This window comes from Amia ocellicauda, chromosome 2 (genome assembly GCF_036373705.1).
Source record: "Amia ocellicauda isolate fAmiCal2 chromosome 2, fAmiCal2.hap1, whole genome shotgun sequence".
Taxonomy (NCBI): domain Eukaryota; kingdom Metazoa; phylum Chordata; class Actinopteri; order Amiiformes; family Amiidae; genus Amia; species Amia ocellicauda.
This window is the reverse complement of record NC_089851.1, coordinates 9,459,528-9,474,993: the sequence shown is the minus strand read 5'-3', so window position 1 is coordinate 9,474,993 and position 15,466 is coordinate 9,459,528. Positions and strand designations below refer to the sequence as shown.

Genomic DNA, 15,466 nt, shown 5'->3' with positions numbered 1-15,466 from the left:
AAGAGGAAAAAAAGGAGTGAGGGCAGGAGGTGTTGTGTACTTTCACCTTTAGGACAAGGACGTGGAAAAATATGACTATCAAGGAAGTTAATAATCTGCAACTTTTACATCATTCCAATTAATTTATATTTTACCAAGTATGATTTTTCCTTCTGGAACCCCCACTAATCTACATTTTCAAGCTCATATATAGATATACACTACCGTTCAAACATTTTAGTGCACTGAAATTAAAGCATAGAACAAATAAACAATTGGAGATAAAAAATAAATCATGGAATTGTTTTGTTTATCAAAATTAACCCCTTAAGCTGACAAACCCTTCTGGTACCCTTAAAAGTTCACCAAATCCATGTGCTTCTCTTTAATCCCATGTGTGCTCTTCACGGTTGTGTTGAGACTCTCAACTTTCTAATGATGTGAAGCATTCTCTGATGTGAAAAAAAAGTTTTTATACCCCCCCGCAGTTATGCCCCCCCCTGAAATGGAGTGGTAGAAGCAACACACACCCATAGAGAGCTCAAAATGTCAAGATGGAAGACTCAGTTTACAGTTTACTAATACACAACGATTTTACATAATTGATCTGAACTCCTCTGTGTTTGATGGAACATCAAATAATATATACTGGATTAATCGTTAGATTGTTCTGAACAAAACAATCCTATTTGCAAAGAAATTAGATCGAAACCGTTTACCCCCCGGGCTCTGAATGACGGCGGGCGACATGGAAACTATAAATCAAATGTGTTTGAGAATGAAACATGCTGGTAGCCAAGAGAATAAGCTTTCAAACGATGTGTGCATTGTAGGAATACAGTGTAACTTCTATGCACAGGAGCTGCGCGTAACACTGCCAAATAATGCTTAAGAGAGTGTAGTAACACAGTATATAACTCTGAAATGTACACTATTTTACTAAACATTTTTTTAACCCCTGGCAGTTTACCGCTTACCTTTGTACCATTTCAGGTTATTCACTGGACTTGAACTGCTTAAATTTAAAAAAAAACTGGAAAGATAGGGGTGTTCTAAAACTTTTGACCAGTAGTGTATGTACAGTACTGTGCAAAGGTTTTAGGCAGGTAGGCAGGCTGTAAAGTAAAAACAGACATGTTAATAGATTATATTTATCAATGAACTAAATGCAGAGTGAGTGAACAGAAGAAAAATCTACATCAAATCCATATGCATATATAGGTTGAAACAATCATTAACTGAAACAGAAACTGTGTAGGAGGAATAAAACTGGGTGAGGAACAGCCAAACTCAGCTAACAAGGTGAGGCTGCTGAAGACAGTTTACTGTCAAAAGTCATACACAATGGCAAGACTGAGCACAGCAACAAGACACAAGGTAGTTATACTGCATCAGCAAGGTCCCTCCCAGGCAGAAATTTCAAGGCAGACAGGGGTTTCCAGATGTGCTGCCCAAGCTCTTTTGAAGAAGCACAAAGAAATGGGCAATGTTGAGGACCGTAGACGCAGTGGTCAGTCAAGGAAACTTACTGCAGCAGATGAAAGACACATCATGCTTACTTCCCTTCACAATTGGAAGATGTCCAGAAGTGCCATCAGCTCAGAATTGGCAGAAAACAGTGGGACCCTGGTACACCCATCTACTGTCCGGAGAAGTCTGGTCAGAAGTGGCCTTCATGGAAGACTTGCGACCAAAAAGCCATACCTCCGACATGGCAACAAGGCCATGCGACTCAACTATACATGAAAACACAGGAACTGGGGAGCAGAAAAATGGCAGCAGGTGCTCTGGACTGATGAGTCAAAATGTTAAATATTTGTCTGTAGCAGAAGGCAGTTTGTTCACCGAAGGGCTGGAGAGCGATACACGAATGAGTGTCTGCAGGCAACAGTGAAGCATGGTGGAGGTTCCTTGCAAGTATGGGGCTGCATTTCTGCAACTGGAGTTGGGGATTTGGTCAGAATGAATGGTCTCCTCAATGCTGAGAAGTACAGGCAGATACTTATCCATCATGCAATACCATCAGGGAGGCATCTGATTGGCCCCAGATTTATTCTGCAGCATGACAACGACCCCAAACATACAGCAAAAGTCATTAAGAACTATCTTCAGCGTAAAGAAGAACAAGGAGTCCAGGAAGTGATGGTATGGCCCCCACAGAGCCCTGATCTCAACATCGGTCTGGGGCTACATGAAGAGAGAGAAGCAACTGAATCCACAGAAGAACTGTGGTTAGTTCTCCAAGATGTTTGGGCCAACCTACCTGCTGAGTTCCTTCAAAAACTGTGTGCAAGTGAACCTAGAAGAATCGATGCTGTTTTGAAGGCAAAGGGTGGTCACACCAAATATGGATTTGATTTAGATTTTTCTACTGTTCACTCACTTTGCATTTAGTTAATTGATAAATATAATCTATTAACATGTCTATTTTTGAAAGCATTCTTACTTTACAGCATTTTTTCACACCTGCCTAAAACTTGTGCACAGTAGTGTATATATAGATATCTAAGTGAGACACGACTATTCCTATTCACACCTGCTTGTTTGGGAAATAGCCTCCAGCGACTATCGAAATTAGTCTTCTCTTGCTACGTATATGCATCTATATTAATCTTCACAGGAATAAACTAATTCTAGTTTAACCATGATGAGCTGCAAGGGTCAACAAACATTCAATGCTATCATAAATATCATCAGCCTAATTTAACTACGTCTTATTAGATTAAAATAAAAACATAAAGCTTAATGACCTTGAGACTAAGCTAAAGCGGATTTTCTGACAATCTAAAAAGTGTAAGATAAGTTTTTTTCTGTCAGTATGTTTACGAGAGATAAAGTTACTTAGATCACTATTGATTGCACAATCTATCACTATCTATTGCATTTCACATAACTGCTCCTTTTTGAGGTATGTGATCAAAGATGATATTCTTAGACGTTTATACATGTTTCTTTCCAGTGGTTGAGAAAGTACAGTGCTTAAATCTTCCATTCATTGCAGTACATATCTAGCACCTTGGGAAAATGTGAAGCGTTAAAATTATGTACGAGAGACTTGAATTAATGATGTTTTACATTAAACCAGGTATCAAAGATTCAGAGAAGCCCTCAACATATCTTTATAATTCAAGCCCTAGTGAAGCATCACCACTGCTTTAAATGGCTCTGTGGTATATAAAAGGTTAACTTGCATCCCAAAATAAGTCAGGACTTTTCTAAATGAGTGAACTCTCACAAAAGTTGTTAGCAATAAAAATGTGCTTTAGGGTTCCCTGTGCCACCCTTTCTCGCTGGATGTACTCTGTCCATTTTTTCTCTCTGCTCTGCTCTCCAATGCTCAAGATACTAAAATAACTTCCACACAGGTCGTGAACAAATGTAATCATCTCTGCTGGGACAGAGGCTGAGCATCAGCACAATGGGAAAGCAAAATAGCAGGAGAACAGATAAAAGGAGATGAATACAGATGGTTGAAACAGAATCTCCGGGAAGCAGGTAGAGATGAAGAGATCGGAAATACACGATGCGAAAGGGGACAGTATAGATACTGTACATTCTCAGAAATGATTGATGAGGCACCGGGCTGAAGAACAAGGCTTTAAAAAGGCATTGTAAAAAACGAAAAAAATAGTGATTTACCACGTGCATTTTCTTGCAGCCGGCCTATCTGGCGAGATGTCAGTTGTGTTGTTTTTTGTATCCGATGTACTTGTGTGTGTACATTCCTCCCTTCAGTAGCGCACATCAGCTTCTCATTCTTGGGAGGAAAGATTTCAAGGTTTGGAAATTAACATTGTATAGGAAGATACGTTCTAGGTTGTGTGTAAAACTGGGCATTCGTATCTTCAAAACTGTGGAGCCTTTTGGTGAATTAAACACTTTCGAAAGTATATAAGTGGAAAAGACATTCGCTTTTTCAACCAGCTTTCATTTATACATTAACCTTCATATTCATTGTGTGCTCAAGTCCTATAGATACACTATGTCATATGTGACATTTAAACAAATAAGAGAAATCAATGTGGGAAATTAAGCATTCTCCACGTCCTTTTACCATGAAAATATACCATTTGATTAAAGCATCAGAGACAGACTGGGGAGTAAATCTTGAAATCACAATTCCCTTAACAATGACACAACGAAAACATCTGCTTTTTCACTCATTTAACGATAGACTAATACAATACAGAATCCTTGAATCGGTCCCTTGAAGGAAGCAAATCCTCAGTCTCCGGAGTATTATTTTTCTAATTTTAGCAGTTGCGTGCTGCTGTTAAAACACAAAATGCTGAAAACATCTCACAAAGCTGCATGTAATTTCCCCCAACTAATTCTGACTGGTGCTGACAATTTTGCTCTGAGTAAATAAACACAGCACCAAGATGTTAAGTATCCAGAGCTCAAAGGGAATTCTGTTAAAAGTTCAAAGCTTTTCAGTGTGGCATCACAAATAAACAGAAAGATTAAAAACGTTGGGTTGTGGATACATCCGTGGTTATCTGAAATGAAGAAACAGTTCCCAAGTGATTATGGGACATCACCTTTTACTAGGAGGCACTTGAAAAGTCTTATAGCAGGGGTGCCGATTCCCCCTCCCCATTAAAGTCCAAGTACACTTTCACTCAGCTGTATAGGCTACCAAAGTGACCTCGGAAAGTTGGGAACTGTTTCTTCATTTCAGAAAACCAAGGTTGCATTTGCAAACCAACATGATCTTTCAATTTTGAAACAGTTCACAAAGGATTATGGGATAATGTGTACCAACGCCCTCATCAGGGAGGGCTAATTGGCAAAGACGCTCGCAGGAGAACACAATAGAACAGTGGAGTCCATGCCCAAGGAACAATTGCAAGCATCAAGACATAGAGAGCAACGAGAAACTCAAATGTGGCTGGTGGCATAGTTGCAGCAACTCGTACAGCTGTGTGGGACTCCGGCATGGACACAGAGTCCAGACACAATGACAGAAACTGCGGCTCTTGACTTGGCTCCAGGTGGCTCCTTTCCAGGTTGACCATGAGGCCCAATGCCTGGAGATGCGCGAGGACTAGCTTCATATGAGCCACATTTGCGCCTCACAGAAAATGTAATTTTGTTTATAATACAGATCTAAAATATTCTCACCTGACTGTATACAAAATCAAATTTATATTTCATATCACAGCAAAATCATTATTTACAAGTGTCATTCACATAACAGAAACTGAACTTATTTTCTTTACTTTGAAATCCATATATGTATTTTTTAAGGCCGCTGGTCTATCAATGCAAAGTCTGTGTAAAATCATGTGAATATATTACAAAATAAAAAAAACATATATGCCTAATCAATTCAAAGGTGTTTGTTTGTTTCCAATAAGCTATTTAAATGTTTAATGGAATTGATAGATTTTCTTTGTTTCCTGCACATTGGACTAAACTGTAAACCTTAGCAAACAATAACAAACTTACCAACAACTACAAACAACTACCAACTTAAAGATTTAGAGAGTGGATTGAAAGTGCCATTAAAGCTTATTTAATTGATTTATTTTTAATGGCACTTTTTCTACAGAATTGAATGATTCCAGATGTTATATTATTATTAAACGACCACTTTAATTTTCCTTGAAGAAATCTGCCAAAACTAGCTTAATCTGAACCTACCTGACGTCTTATGAGGTTAGAAAAAACACCTCTTACAAAGGCAGGATGGTAATGTGTGATTTCTTTACGTCCCTTGATAAAAATGTAAACAAATATAGATATTATAGGTTTTCCTGTGAGGTCATAGTTTCAAACTTAGCCATTTTGTTTTAAACTATAATGAAAGCAACATGGCTTCCTAGATTTGTATTTTCCTTTACGGAAAGTCCAGGGATGAATCACATAGATTGATGCAATGTGTTTATTTTGGGAAGCTGAGCTGCTGATCCAAGAGTGGAGCTGCACAAGCCTTGATCAAGGTGATGTCAAGTTTAGGTCACTGCAGTCACACAGGTAATTGTGTCACTGAGAGTGAACTCATTGTTCTGGCTCCAGATCAGGGCTGGACACAGGAAAAAGCTATTCACTGTGTTCCTGGTTAAACCGAGGGGCTGGAACTTCAGAGAAGACAAAAACCAAGCTGGAAAACTTTGGGTAAACAGCATGGATTTTTTTGTTTGGTTTTGTTTTATCATGTGAAGTACTATTGGCATGGCAGAGGAACATTCAGTGAAAATATTCTGGTACATTCAAAATATGGCATCCACTTTTGTACACTGTTTAAAGTTCTTAAGATGAGGTTTATTCTACAGCAAAGCGCCTGGAGGATAATGTGGATATAGGGAAGCATTTCATTTGATTTGTTTTGATTAAAATATTAAATGTAGTGATACATGATATACAGTTATCCTATATTAATGCGATAAAGTCCTAAATGAAGAACTGAAGTCTGCTGCAAAGGTGGTCGCTAGTCTTAAATATATCGACTAACAAAGACACCGTTTTCTTTTATGTGATCTTGGTATGTGAATTGATTATGGAATAATGTATACACAAAGCCAGTGAAAGTTAAAGGAGATGTTGTTCCAAAGTTTTCTAAACACCTGCCAATGTGTGGCGACTTATTATGTGTCTGATCAAGAGCCACCCAGGTTCTGCGCTGGAGGCCTGACTCACCGAGCAATGGCCCGGACACCCAGGAAGCAATTACTGTCAATTAAACCAAAACCTTCATTCAGTTGAATATTTTAATATGATTTAATGCAGGAAATAACAATGTAATACAGAGAATATCATATTTTGGAATGTAACATTTCATCCACGCATATTTTTATTTATTTAAAGTCAGTGCTAATAAGCATTTCTAAATAAGCACTGTGACAACAAAAGGATCAGCACAGAACTACAATATTTCCACTCATGCATTATGTGAATAAAGGTATTTGTATCAGGAAATTGAGAAAAAATATACAGACACTGGTAAAATGTTTAGCACACTTAATGCCTGTTTCGTCATACATTTAATTTATTTTAATTCTGCATGGAAAATGTAAACTGTCCTATTGTATGGTCTCCCCAAGCCATTTAATTAGCCAGTTCAGGATTAGGTAATAATACGGGGTAGGTATTTAGTTTTTTTGTCCATCCGGAATTTCAAAGTTGATCCATTTCCAAATATGAATTTTAGTTAACTTGAATAAACGTGAAACACAATAGGTACCATATGTGAAAATAAATGTCTGAATTTACTGGAAGTTAATATCCCTTTCCTGAGAGAATATTATCAAGTTTAATTGGAGCAACAGAATATTGCACACATTTTTAGGGCACCAAAAAAATAAAATAAAAAAAATTACATCAACAGACTGAAAAGGTCATAACACTAATTTAGCAGCTGCTCTCAGGCCTTCATTGGGCATTAAAACCTGGGAAACATTGTCTCTGGGGATGAAAGGAAATTCGGAGAGTAATTACTGCAGTTACTACAGTAAAGCTGTTAAATTAACCAGACACGACCTTCAGTAAATTTAATATGGTATTTCTTTCTCAAATTGGTAAGAGCTGCAGGGAGAAGGTGAGGCTTGACTGCAAAACCATCTCAGCCTGTAACGTACTGCTGATAAGTGGCAACGCTATAAGCTCACGAGCTGCAGGGATAGAAAATTAGGCACCTGGGACAATCTGAATTTAAAGAACTTAAGGCTTTAACCGGTATTTTAAAAGCACACCGTCTCCGTGGTTTATCCTTCCCTGTGCTTGTATACTACTTCTCGGAAGGTCATGTGGCTGAGTCCCAGCTCTTAAAATGCAAGATAATTCAACAGTAAGTGAGCAGGCCCCAGTAGATAATAGCTGAGAGACTGCATTTGTCTCGGGGCCGATGAGACGTTTACCGCAGCAACCGCTGTAAAACTACGACTCTGCTTTCAGGTTCGGGTTGGAGAACAATTTGCATACTTCAAAGGAACAACAACAAAAATCATATACGTAAATAATTTCTATAGCAAGTGCCACAAAATTGTGTAGCTTTAAGAAACTAACTGCATACCATCTAAATTGCTACACATACCGAGCAACTATTACAGCAAGAACTTAAGCAAGATGTTTATGATTTGTAATTCATTCATATTTCCTTTGTTTGGTCAAATAACTGCTACTGACAGAACCCTAATGTACTTCACTCTGTGGGATCTATATCCAGATCTATATCTTTTTGTTATGTTTCATTTTTGCATCCATTACTGTATACATCACACACCTGTCCAGGGAATAATTCTGCCTTTCTCAAACTGGCAAATCCAATCTTTATATTATTTATACTTTATACTATACTTTACAGTGTGAATTGATGGATGAAAGGAAAGAAAACCAGAAATCCCCACTTTGTTTGTGAGATTAACATACATTGAATATGTTATACAAACCCTTCCATGCAGCATGTAGCTTAAAGCACTTCTATTTGGCCACCAGATATCTGACCTGCTATTCCCACGTGTTTTTGTTGTTGTCATAATCTTCATTGTAGTTGTTGTTAAACAATTTAACCTGAGATACAGACAGCTGAAGGGATTTTATATAACGGACTCATATATTTTAAGAAAGAATACTGTAAGAATAGTAACAATACAAAGTAACTGCACTTGGTTTGTACTGGCCAGTATTCTGTGCTATGTAAACACTTTATTACACAACCATGCAAAACAAAAACAAAAATCCACAAACTGTTGTGCCAAGTCAGGTTCTAAGGCACATAAATGTATACATATAAAAGGTTTTGATGTAGCTTATCTAAGACATTATTACCAACAACAGGAGGATATATAAAGACAAATAAATGTACCATGCAAATGAGACAGAAACATATCTCCTTGAAAAAAAGTAGTAAAATAGTTATATTGCTGATTTATTTTAAAGCTCCACTTGAACGAGGTCAATGATAGCTTTAAGACTTCACTTTCAAAAACCAATGGGAATTGCTAATAAAGTCTTTACATATTTTATTAATTTTTTATGACCAAACTGACAAACCAGCAAAAAAAAAGCTTGGAAAGTTATCAGGGAAAGAGATATTTAACATTCTATGTATTGGGGAAAAATAATGACTACATAGTCATTCGTAGCATATGAAGCTTTCATTATTGTGTCTTACTACATTTTTCAGTTTCAAGTGTTTTCAAAAATGTATTACCAGCTCTTTTTCATCATGAAGTTTCTTCAGACTTCTTCTATCAAAGACAATAACCTATTCTGAAAGATCTTTTCTTCTACTAAGAACCACTGTAACAAAATAAAGAAAAACACAGGAAACGGAGCTGGTCCCATGTTATTCTGCTTCTAAAAAAAAAGTGAATAAATTATAAGTCCTTTAAAATTTAAATCCTAGTAGATACAGGCTAGATTGTTTCAATTTTCAGCCTACCCAACCAAGAAATTGAAGGCAACCTCAACAGGGATTAATACTATAGTATAGTACAGTATCTTGTAAAAGTGTACTCTAGTCTACACTGCTATATTTAAAATACTTCAAACTAAATTTAGAAAGATAAATTAAAGTGACACAATCAACAAATCAATACATACATTTGATGGCTTTTGGCTAAAATGATTTATTTCATCCTGACTGACTGTATTAGGATAGTAAACCTCTATTCCTTGGTTCCATTTGCTTTACATTGTTACTTGTTATCATGTTATTAAGGAAGAGCTAGCAGTTCTCATAAGCCGTGAGAAGAGGACTTTCACATAAGCTATTCAATTACAGGGACAGTATTCATACATTACTCCCAACTGTTACAAACTCTGTCATAATGTATGTCTGCAGTGACTGTGAATTTTTGCCACTACAAAATGATGCTCCTGAAGTTTAAACAAATAAAAGCAGTGTAGCATTTAAATATCGGAAAATAACCTTCCTAACTGAACTATTACTGTGTGTTTTAAACTGCCAGAGACAGGGGTGAGAACAGAAATGTGTTAGACATCCACTGTCTCAGTCTTAGGGATGAATGTGGAAAAAGCATTTCCATTTTTATTTTATTTTTACCTCCCTGAACATTGTTTTTAGCAACCCTGTCTCCAGCTTCAACCAAAACAGCACACATTAAGCTGTAGAAATATTCAGGAGTTATAAACAAGAACAGAAATTCTATATAGGAGAATGGCCTTCAAATCCTGTCTTGTTCTGCACAACAGAATCCTTAATAATTTAACAAAGGTCACCTGCCTCACCTCTAAATACTTTGTGTACAGAACACGGCGCTGAGTTCAAAATTATCCATGTGCCAGACAAAACAGTAACAATAAATCCCAGAAGTCATTTTTTAGAGAAACAGTAAAGCTAAGCCCAGTTTACATTAGCCTTTTGGGCTTTCTCTTCACAACACAGAACACCGTCTCTTTACCCAAGTTCACATGAAACAGAGCAGCTAATAATTTGCATAACTAGACTGATAGGTCTGGCAGTAGCTGTCAATTTAAAATTAAATAAATAAATAATACATTGTGTAAATTATTAATTTAACATTTCTCATCCTTTAAGAACAACCTTGTTAGAGAACCTCTTGAGTGAAAAGTTTTTTAAAGAAGAAGGGGGAGGGGGGGGTTGGCTGTGCCATCATCTGTTCACCAAAACTATCGTTACATCTTCAGCCCCTTTGAATTGTCAGGCAGCGTGGGAGATAATGTGCTTTGACACATCCATTGTTTTGCAGCAACGCTCTTAACGCTGTGATTTAAAATAGAAAACATCTAGATAGTGTAATCACTGTGGATCTCGCATTCTTTGAATTATATAAATAAGAAAAAAGCAACATCTTTACAAAGTGCCCCTCCTCCCTAAATACACTGTACCTGCTCAGTCAGCCCTGTCATTAGTTAATTTCACTGAAGATCATTTAAAGTACATCATCTACTTAAAGCACAAGAGTCAGTAGTTTACACAGCTAACTGTGAACAATGGATTGTATTTGGGCCACTGCAATGTGCATAAAGCAACAATAACGATGAATGGCAAAAGTGGCTGATTTAATTTATATTTTACTGGAATTTAATTTCTTGCTTATCATATTTCCTATTGTGTATGCATCATTCTCTATGATTAATTATGTTATTTGTCATCATAATGACTAATCCAAGGTGATAGTGAGAAAGTTCTAGAAAGTTTCCATTATGATATAAATTGAACTCTGGGTATAATCTTCTCATAAATAACACAAGCTGCTCGAGCAACACCAAATGATTTCTGGCACAGAAAAAATGTTTTATTAAAGGGGAGAAAAATAAAAATAAAAACTTTCATTAGAGATTTCGGTTTGCCATGCAATTCAAAACAAAAAAGCCTGGTCATATCTGTAATACTATATTCGCTGGTATGTGTTATTTTTAATAAGAACATTATTCCATCATCAAATGGTAGACACCTTGCTACACCAAGATTACACATTTGATTAAAGCTTTTTAACACCAACAGCCCCAGAATGTGTAAAAGCCTCCTATAATGATGGACAATGAGCATATATATATATATATATATATATATATATATAAATACAGTGAGGGAAAAAAGTATTTGATCCCCTGCTGACTTTGTACGTTTGCCCACTGACAAAGAAATGATCAGTCTATAATTTTAATGGTAGGTGTATTTTAACAGTGAGAGACAGAATAACAACAAAAAAATCCAGAAAATCACATTTCAAAAAAGTTATAAATTGATTTGCATGTTAATGAGGGAAATAAGTATTTGACCCCTTCGACTTAGTACCTGGTGGCAAAACCCTTGTTGGCAATCACAGAGGTCAGACGTTTCTTGTAGTTGGCCACCAGGTTTGCACACATCTCAGGAGGGATGTTGTCCCACTCCTCTTTGCAGATCCTCTCCAAGTCATTAAGGTTTCGAGGCTGATGTTTGGCAACTCGAACCTTCAGCTCCCTCCATAGATTTTCTATGGGATTAAGGTCTGGAGACTGGCTAGGCCACTCCAGGACCTTAATGTGCTTCTTCTTGAGCCACTCCTTTGTTGCCTTGGCTGTGTGTTTTGGGTCATTGTCATGCTGGAATACCCATCCACGACCCATTTTCAATGCCCTGGCTGAGGGAAGGAGGTTCTCACCCAAGATTTGATGGTACATGGCCCCGTCCATCGTCCCTTTGATGCGGTGCAGTTGTCCTGTCCCCTTAGCAGAAAAACACCCCCAAAGCATAATGTTTCCACCTCCATGTTTGACGGTGGGGATGGTGTTCTTGGGGTCATTCCTCCTCCTCCAAACACGGCGAGTTGAGTTGATGCCAAAGAGCTCAATTTTGGTCTCATCTGACCACAACACTTTCACCCAGTTCTCTTCTGAATCATTCAGATGTTCATTGGCAAACTTCAGACGGGCCTGTACATGTGCTTTCTTGAGCAGGGGGACCTTGCGGGCGCTGCAGGATTTCAGTACTTCACGGCGTAGTGTGTTACCAATTGTTTTCTTGGTGACTATGGTCCCAGCTGCCTTGAGATCATTAACAAGATCCTCCCGTGTAGTTCTGGGCTGATTCCTCACTGTTCTCATGATCATTGAAACTCCACGAGGTGAGAACTTGCATGGAGCCCCAGACCGAGGGAGACTGACAGTTATTTTGTGTTTCTTCCATTTGTGAATAATCGCACCAACTGTTGTCACCTTCTCACCAAGCTGCTTGGCGATGGTCTTGTAGCCCATTCCAGCCTTGTGTAGGTCTACAATCTTGTCCCTGACATCCTTGGACAGCTCTTTGGTCTTGGCCATGGTGGAGAGTTTGGAATCTGATTGATTGATTGCTTCTGTGGACAGGTGTCTTTTATACAGGTAACGAGCTGAGATTAGGAGCACTCCCTTTAAGAGAGTGCTCCTAATCTCAGCTCGATACCTGTATAAAAGACACCTGGGAGCCAGAAATCTTGCTGATTGATAGGGGATCAAATACTTATTTCCCTCATTAACATGCAAATCAATTTATAACTTTTTTGAAATGCGTTTTTCTGGATTTTGTTGTTGTTATTCTGTCTCTCACTGTTAAAATACACCTACCATTACAATTATAGACTGATCATTTCTTTGTCAGTGGGCAAACGTACAAAATCAGCAGAGGATCAAATACTTTTTTCCCTCACTGTATATATATATATATATATATATATATATATATATATATATTGTATATATTTTTGTCCAGCAAACATTATCATATGTCAGACTAGATGTGTATAGGTCTTTATACTTTAATGTACCCCATCTATAAATAGGACCAAATGTCATTCCCTGCATTAGTATATGAGGGTTTGAACAAGACTGCAGACTACCAGGGCTCATGAAAACTGGTTTTGACAATCAGAAATGGCCCAAACAACACCAAGAAGCATGGAAACATGTGTTCCTCGAATGACAAGGAGATACAGAAAAACAATGTGCATGTAGTGTCGAAAATATCCCACCCTCTCCGAGAAGCGATTATCTATTACCAGAGATTGTATTTGAAGCAGTATTTTTGATCAAGTGGATTGTTATTTGGGAGACGATTTCTGTCGTGCTCTGACTGGACAGGGCCGGTCTCAGTCAGCTCTTATTGATAAGGACCCATTCAAACTGTGCACACCCCAGTAGAAGTATTGTTCATTTGCTCACAATGGTTCAAGTGGCGTCTATTATAGATGATAACAGTCTACTTCACATGATCATTGTTTGTGTCCACTGAAGTGCGTGTTTGTATAGCCTTAATGTAACATGTATACCAGGTGAAAGAGTTATTTTCAGCAATATGCTTTACATAGACAGTATTTTTACATTTTTTCATTTCAATTTGTTTATTTCCCCACCATCTGTTTGCTCGATTTCTTTGTAAGACCTATAATCTATAAGTCACTGTTCTTGTATGGTGTCTGCCTGCCTCCCATATTAATCTGCCACTGAAGACTGTGTGAGGCTGAAACATCTCAGCCTGCAGCTTTACTGCGAAACTGTGTAACAAAATCAGCCTCGCAATAAGGTTATAGGTAAAGGTTGCTAGGATATCCTACAGTGCCCAAAGAACAATGGGTGGTCATCCTAGGCCAGGGCAAGTATACTTTCGCAGTACAGCATGGGAAAGAGCTATTGTGCCAAAGTAAATTCTCAATATTGTCTCTGGAGAGACCTCAGGTTTTTAGAGCAGCCCATCTGACTGAAGTTTTCCCACACAGAAGAAAAACAACAAGACAGCACCATTGCATTCACTAATTAATAAAAGACAGGGAGGTACAAATTAGCCAGACTTTCCACATTATATTTAGTTCAGAGCTACAATTTATTCTTCTATAACATCATTAGAAAAACTAGCGTTTACAGCTCCAGGTTGTGAATTTCTACCTGGAATACACAGACTTCTTAGGAGGTGAAAAGAAGCAGAAATCCTTCTTAGCATGTGTGGTTCGTTTAAATATCCCAGCTGCTCCTGAGCCAAAATTAACTTCAACCACATGAAAAGCTGTCAGCTCTATTTTAGGTTGTAAGAAAATTACCCCTTTCTCTAGTTCTATGTGGCATTATACTACAATGAATGCAGTGCACTAATGTCATGGACCAAGGGGTTCCAAAGTTACAGGGATTTATCTGGTTTTCATTAGAGCAGCTTCATCTTGGGGACATTCGTTCTGATTTTTTACAGGTTATGTATTCCAGGAATTCCGGTGTTTATTTAAAAAACAAAATGCTGAATATTACAAAAGAATATACCAAGGAAAAAAGGAACAATAGCATCACCGGCAGTTAAGTAGCATCTTCCTGATACACTTGACTTTTTATTGGCAAAAATACACACACTAAAAGGAAGCAGTACATTTATTTATAAGCCCAGGGACAAGCAGACTATTGTGCATTGCAGGACAAAGTACAGTCCAACCATACTCTGTCTGGCCTTCTCAAGGGCCAAGACCTAAAAACTGGGACTCTTTCCTATTGTCATTGTCAGACCAGGTCAGAAAGATAAACAGATTTTAGAGTGGTTTCTAATTTAGGCTGAGTTTCATTAGATGCTTGTGAAAATGTGCATTCATTACTTCCTCTGGTTTGGAGTCAACAGTAGGTGATTAAAGTCACAATAAAACTAAAAGATCAGCATTACAGCAACCTGTGAAGACCACAACTTGGATAGCACTGTTGATTATATTGTTGTTTAGTTAAATATGCCAGTCCAATTAATTAACAGTCATTGAAGTAATTTAAAGTACTGATTGGCTTTACAATGGAGACTTCCCAAAACTTGTCAACCATTAAATAACTGTAAAGAGATCCAGGAGTGATATTTAACCAGCTCCAGCTGATAGGACGTTTAAGGACATGCAAAATAACTCTTGCCTCATTTTCTGTACTTACAACATCACCTCTATGCCAGAAGGAGTTTACAGAAATCTGCTATAGTATTATGATGGGATATTTCTACTGCAATATCCCAAGAAAAAAGAATACCAATATTTTATTTTCTTAATAGAACTGATGTCTGCTTAAAGTCTACAAGATATATTTT

The 15,466-nt window shown here is 37.6% G+C and overlaps 1 protein-coding gene across 3 annotated transcripts in view; it reads right to left on the bottom strand.

Moving 5' to 3' along the window:
- znf438 (zinc finger protein 438) overlaps positions 1 to 15,466 on the bottom strand; it is a 44,354-nt gene that overhangs the window by 7,645 nt on the left and 21,243 nt on the right. For 2 of the 3 annotated variants that reach the window (XM_066717790.1, XM_066717788.1), the window contains one exon: positions 3,619 to 3,736. The exons of the other annotated variant lie outside the window; for it this stretch is intronic. The gene's annotated coding sequence lies outside the window, so the exon portion shown is untranslated. The remainder of the gene's footprint in view (positions 1 to 3,618; positions 3,737 to 15,466) is intronic. 3 annotated transcript variants of the gene reach the window in all.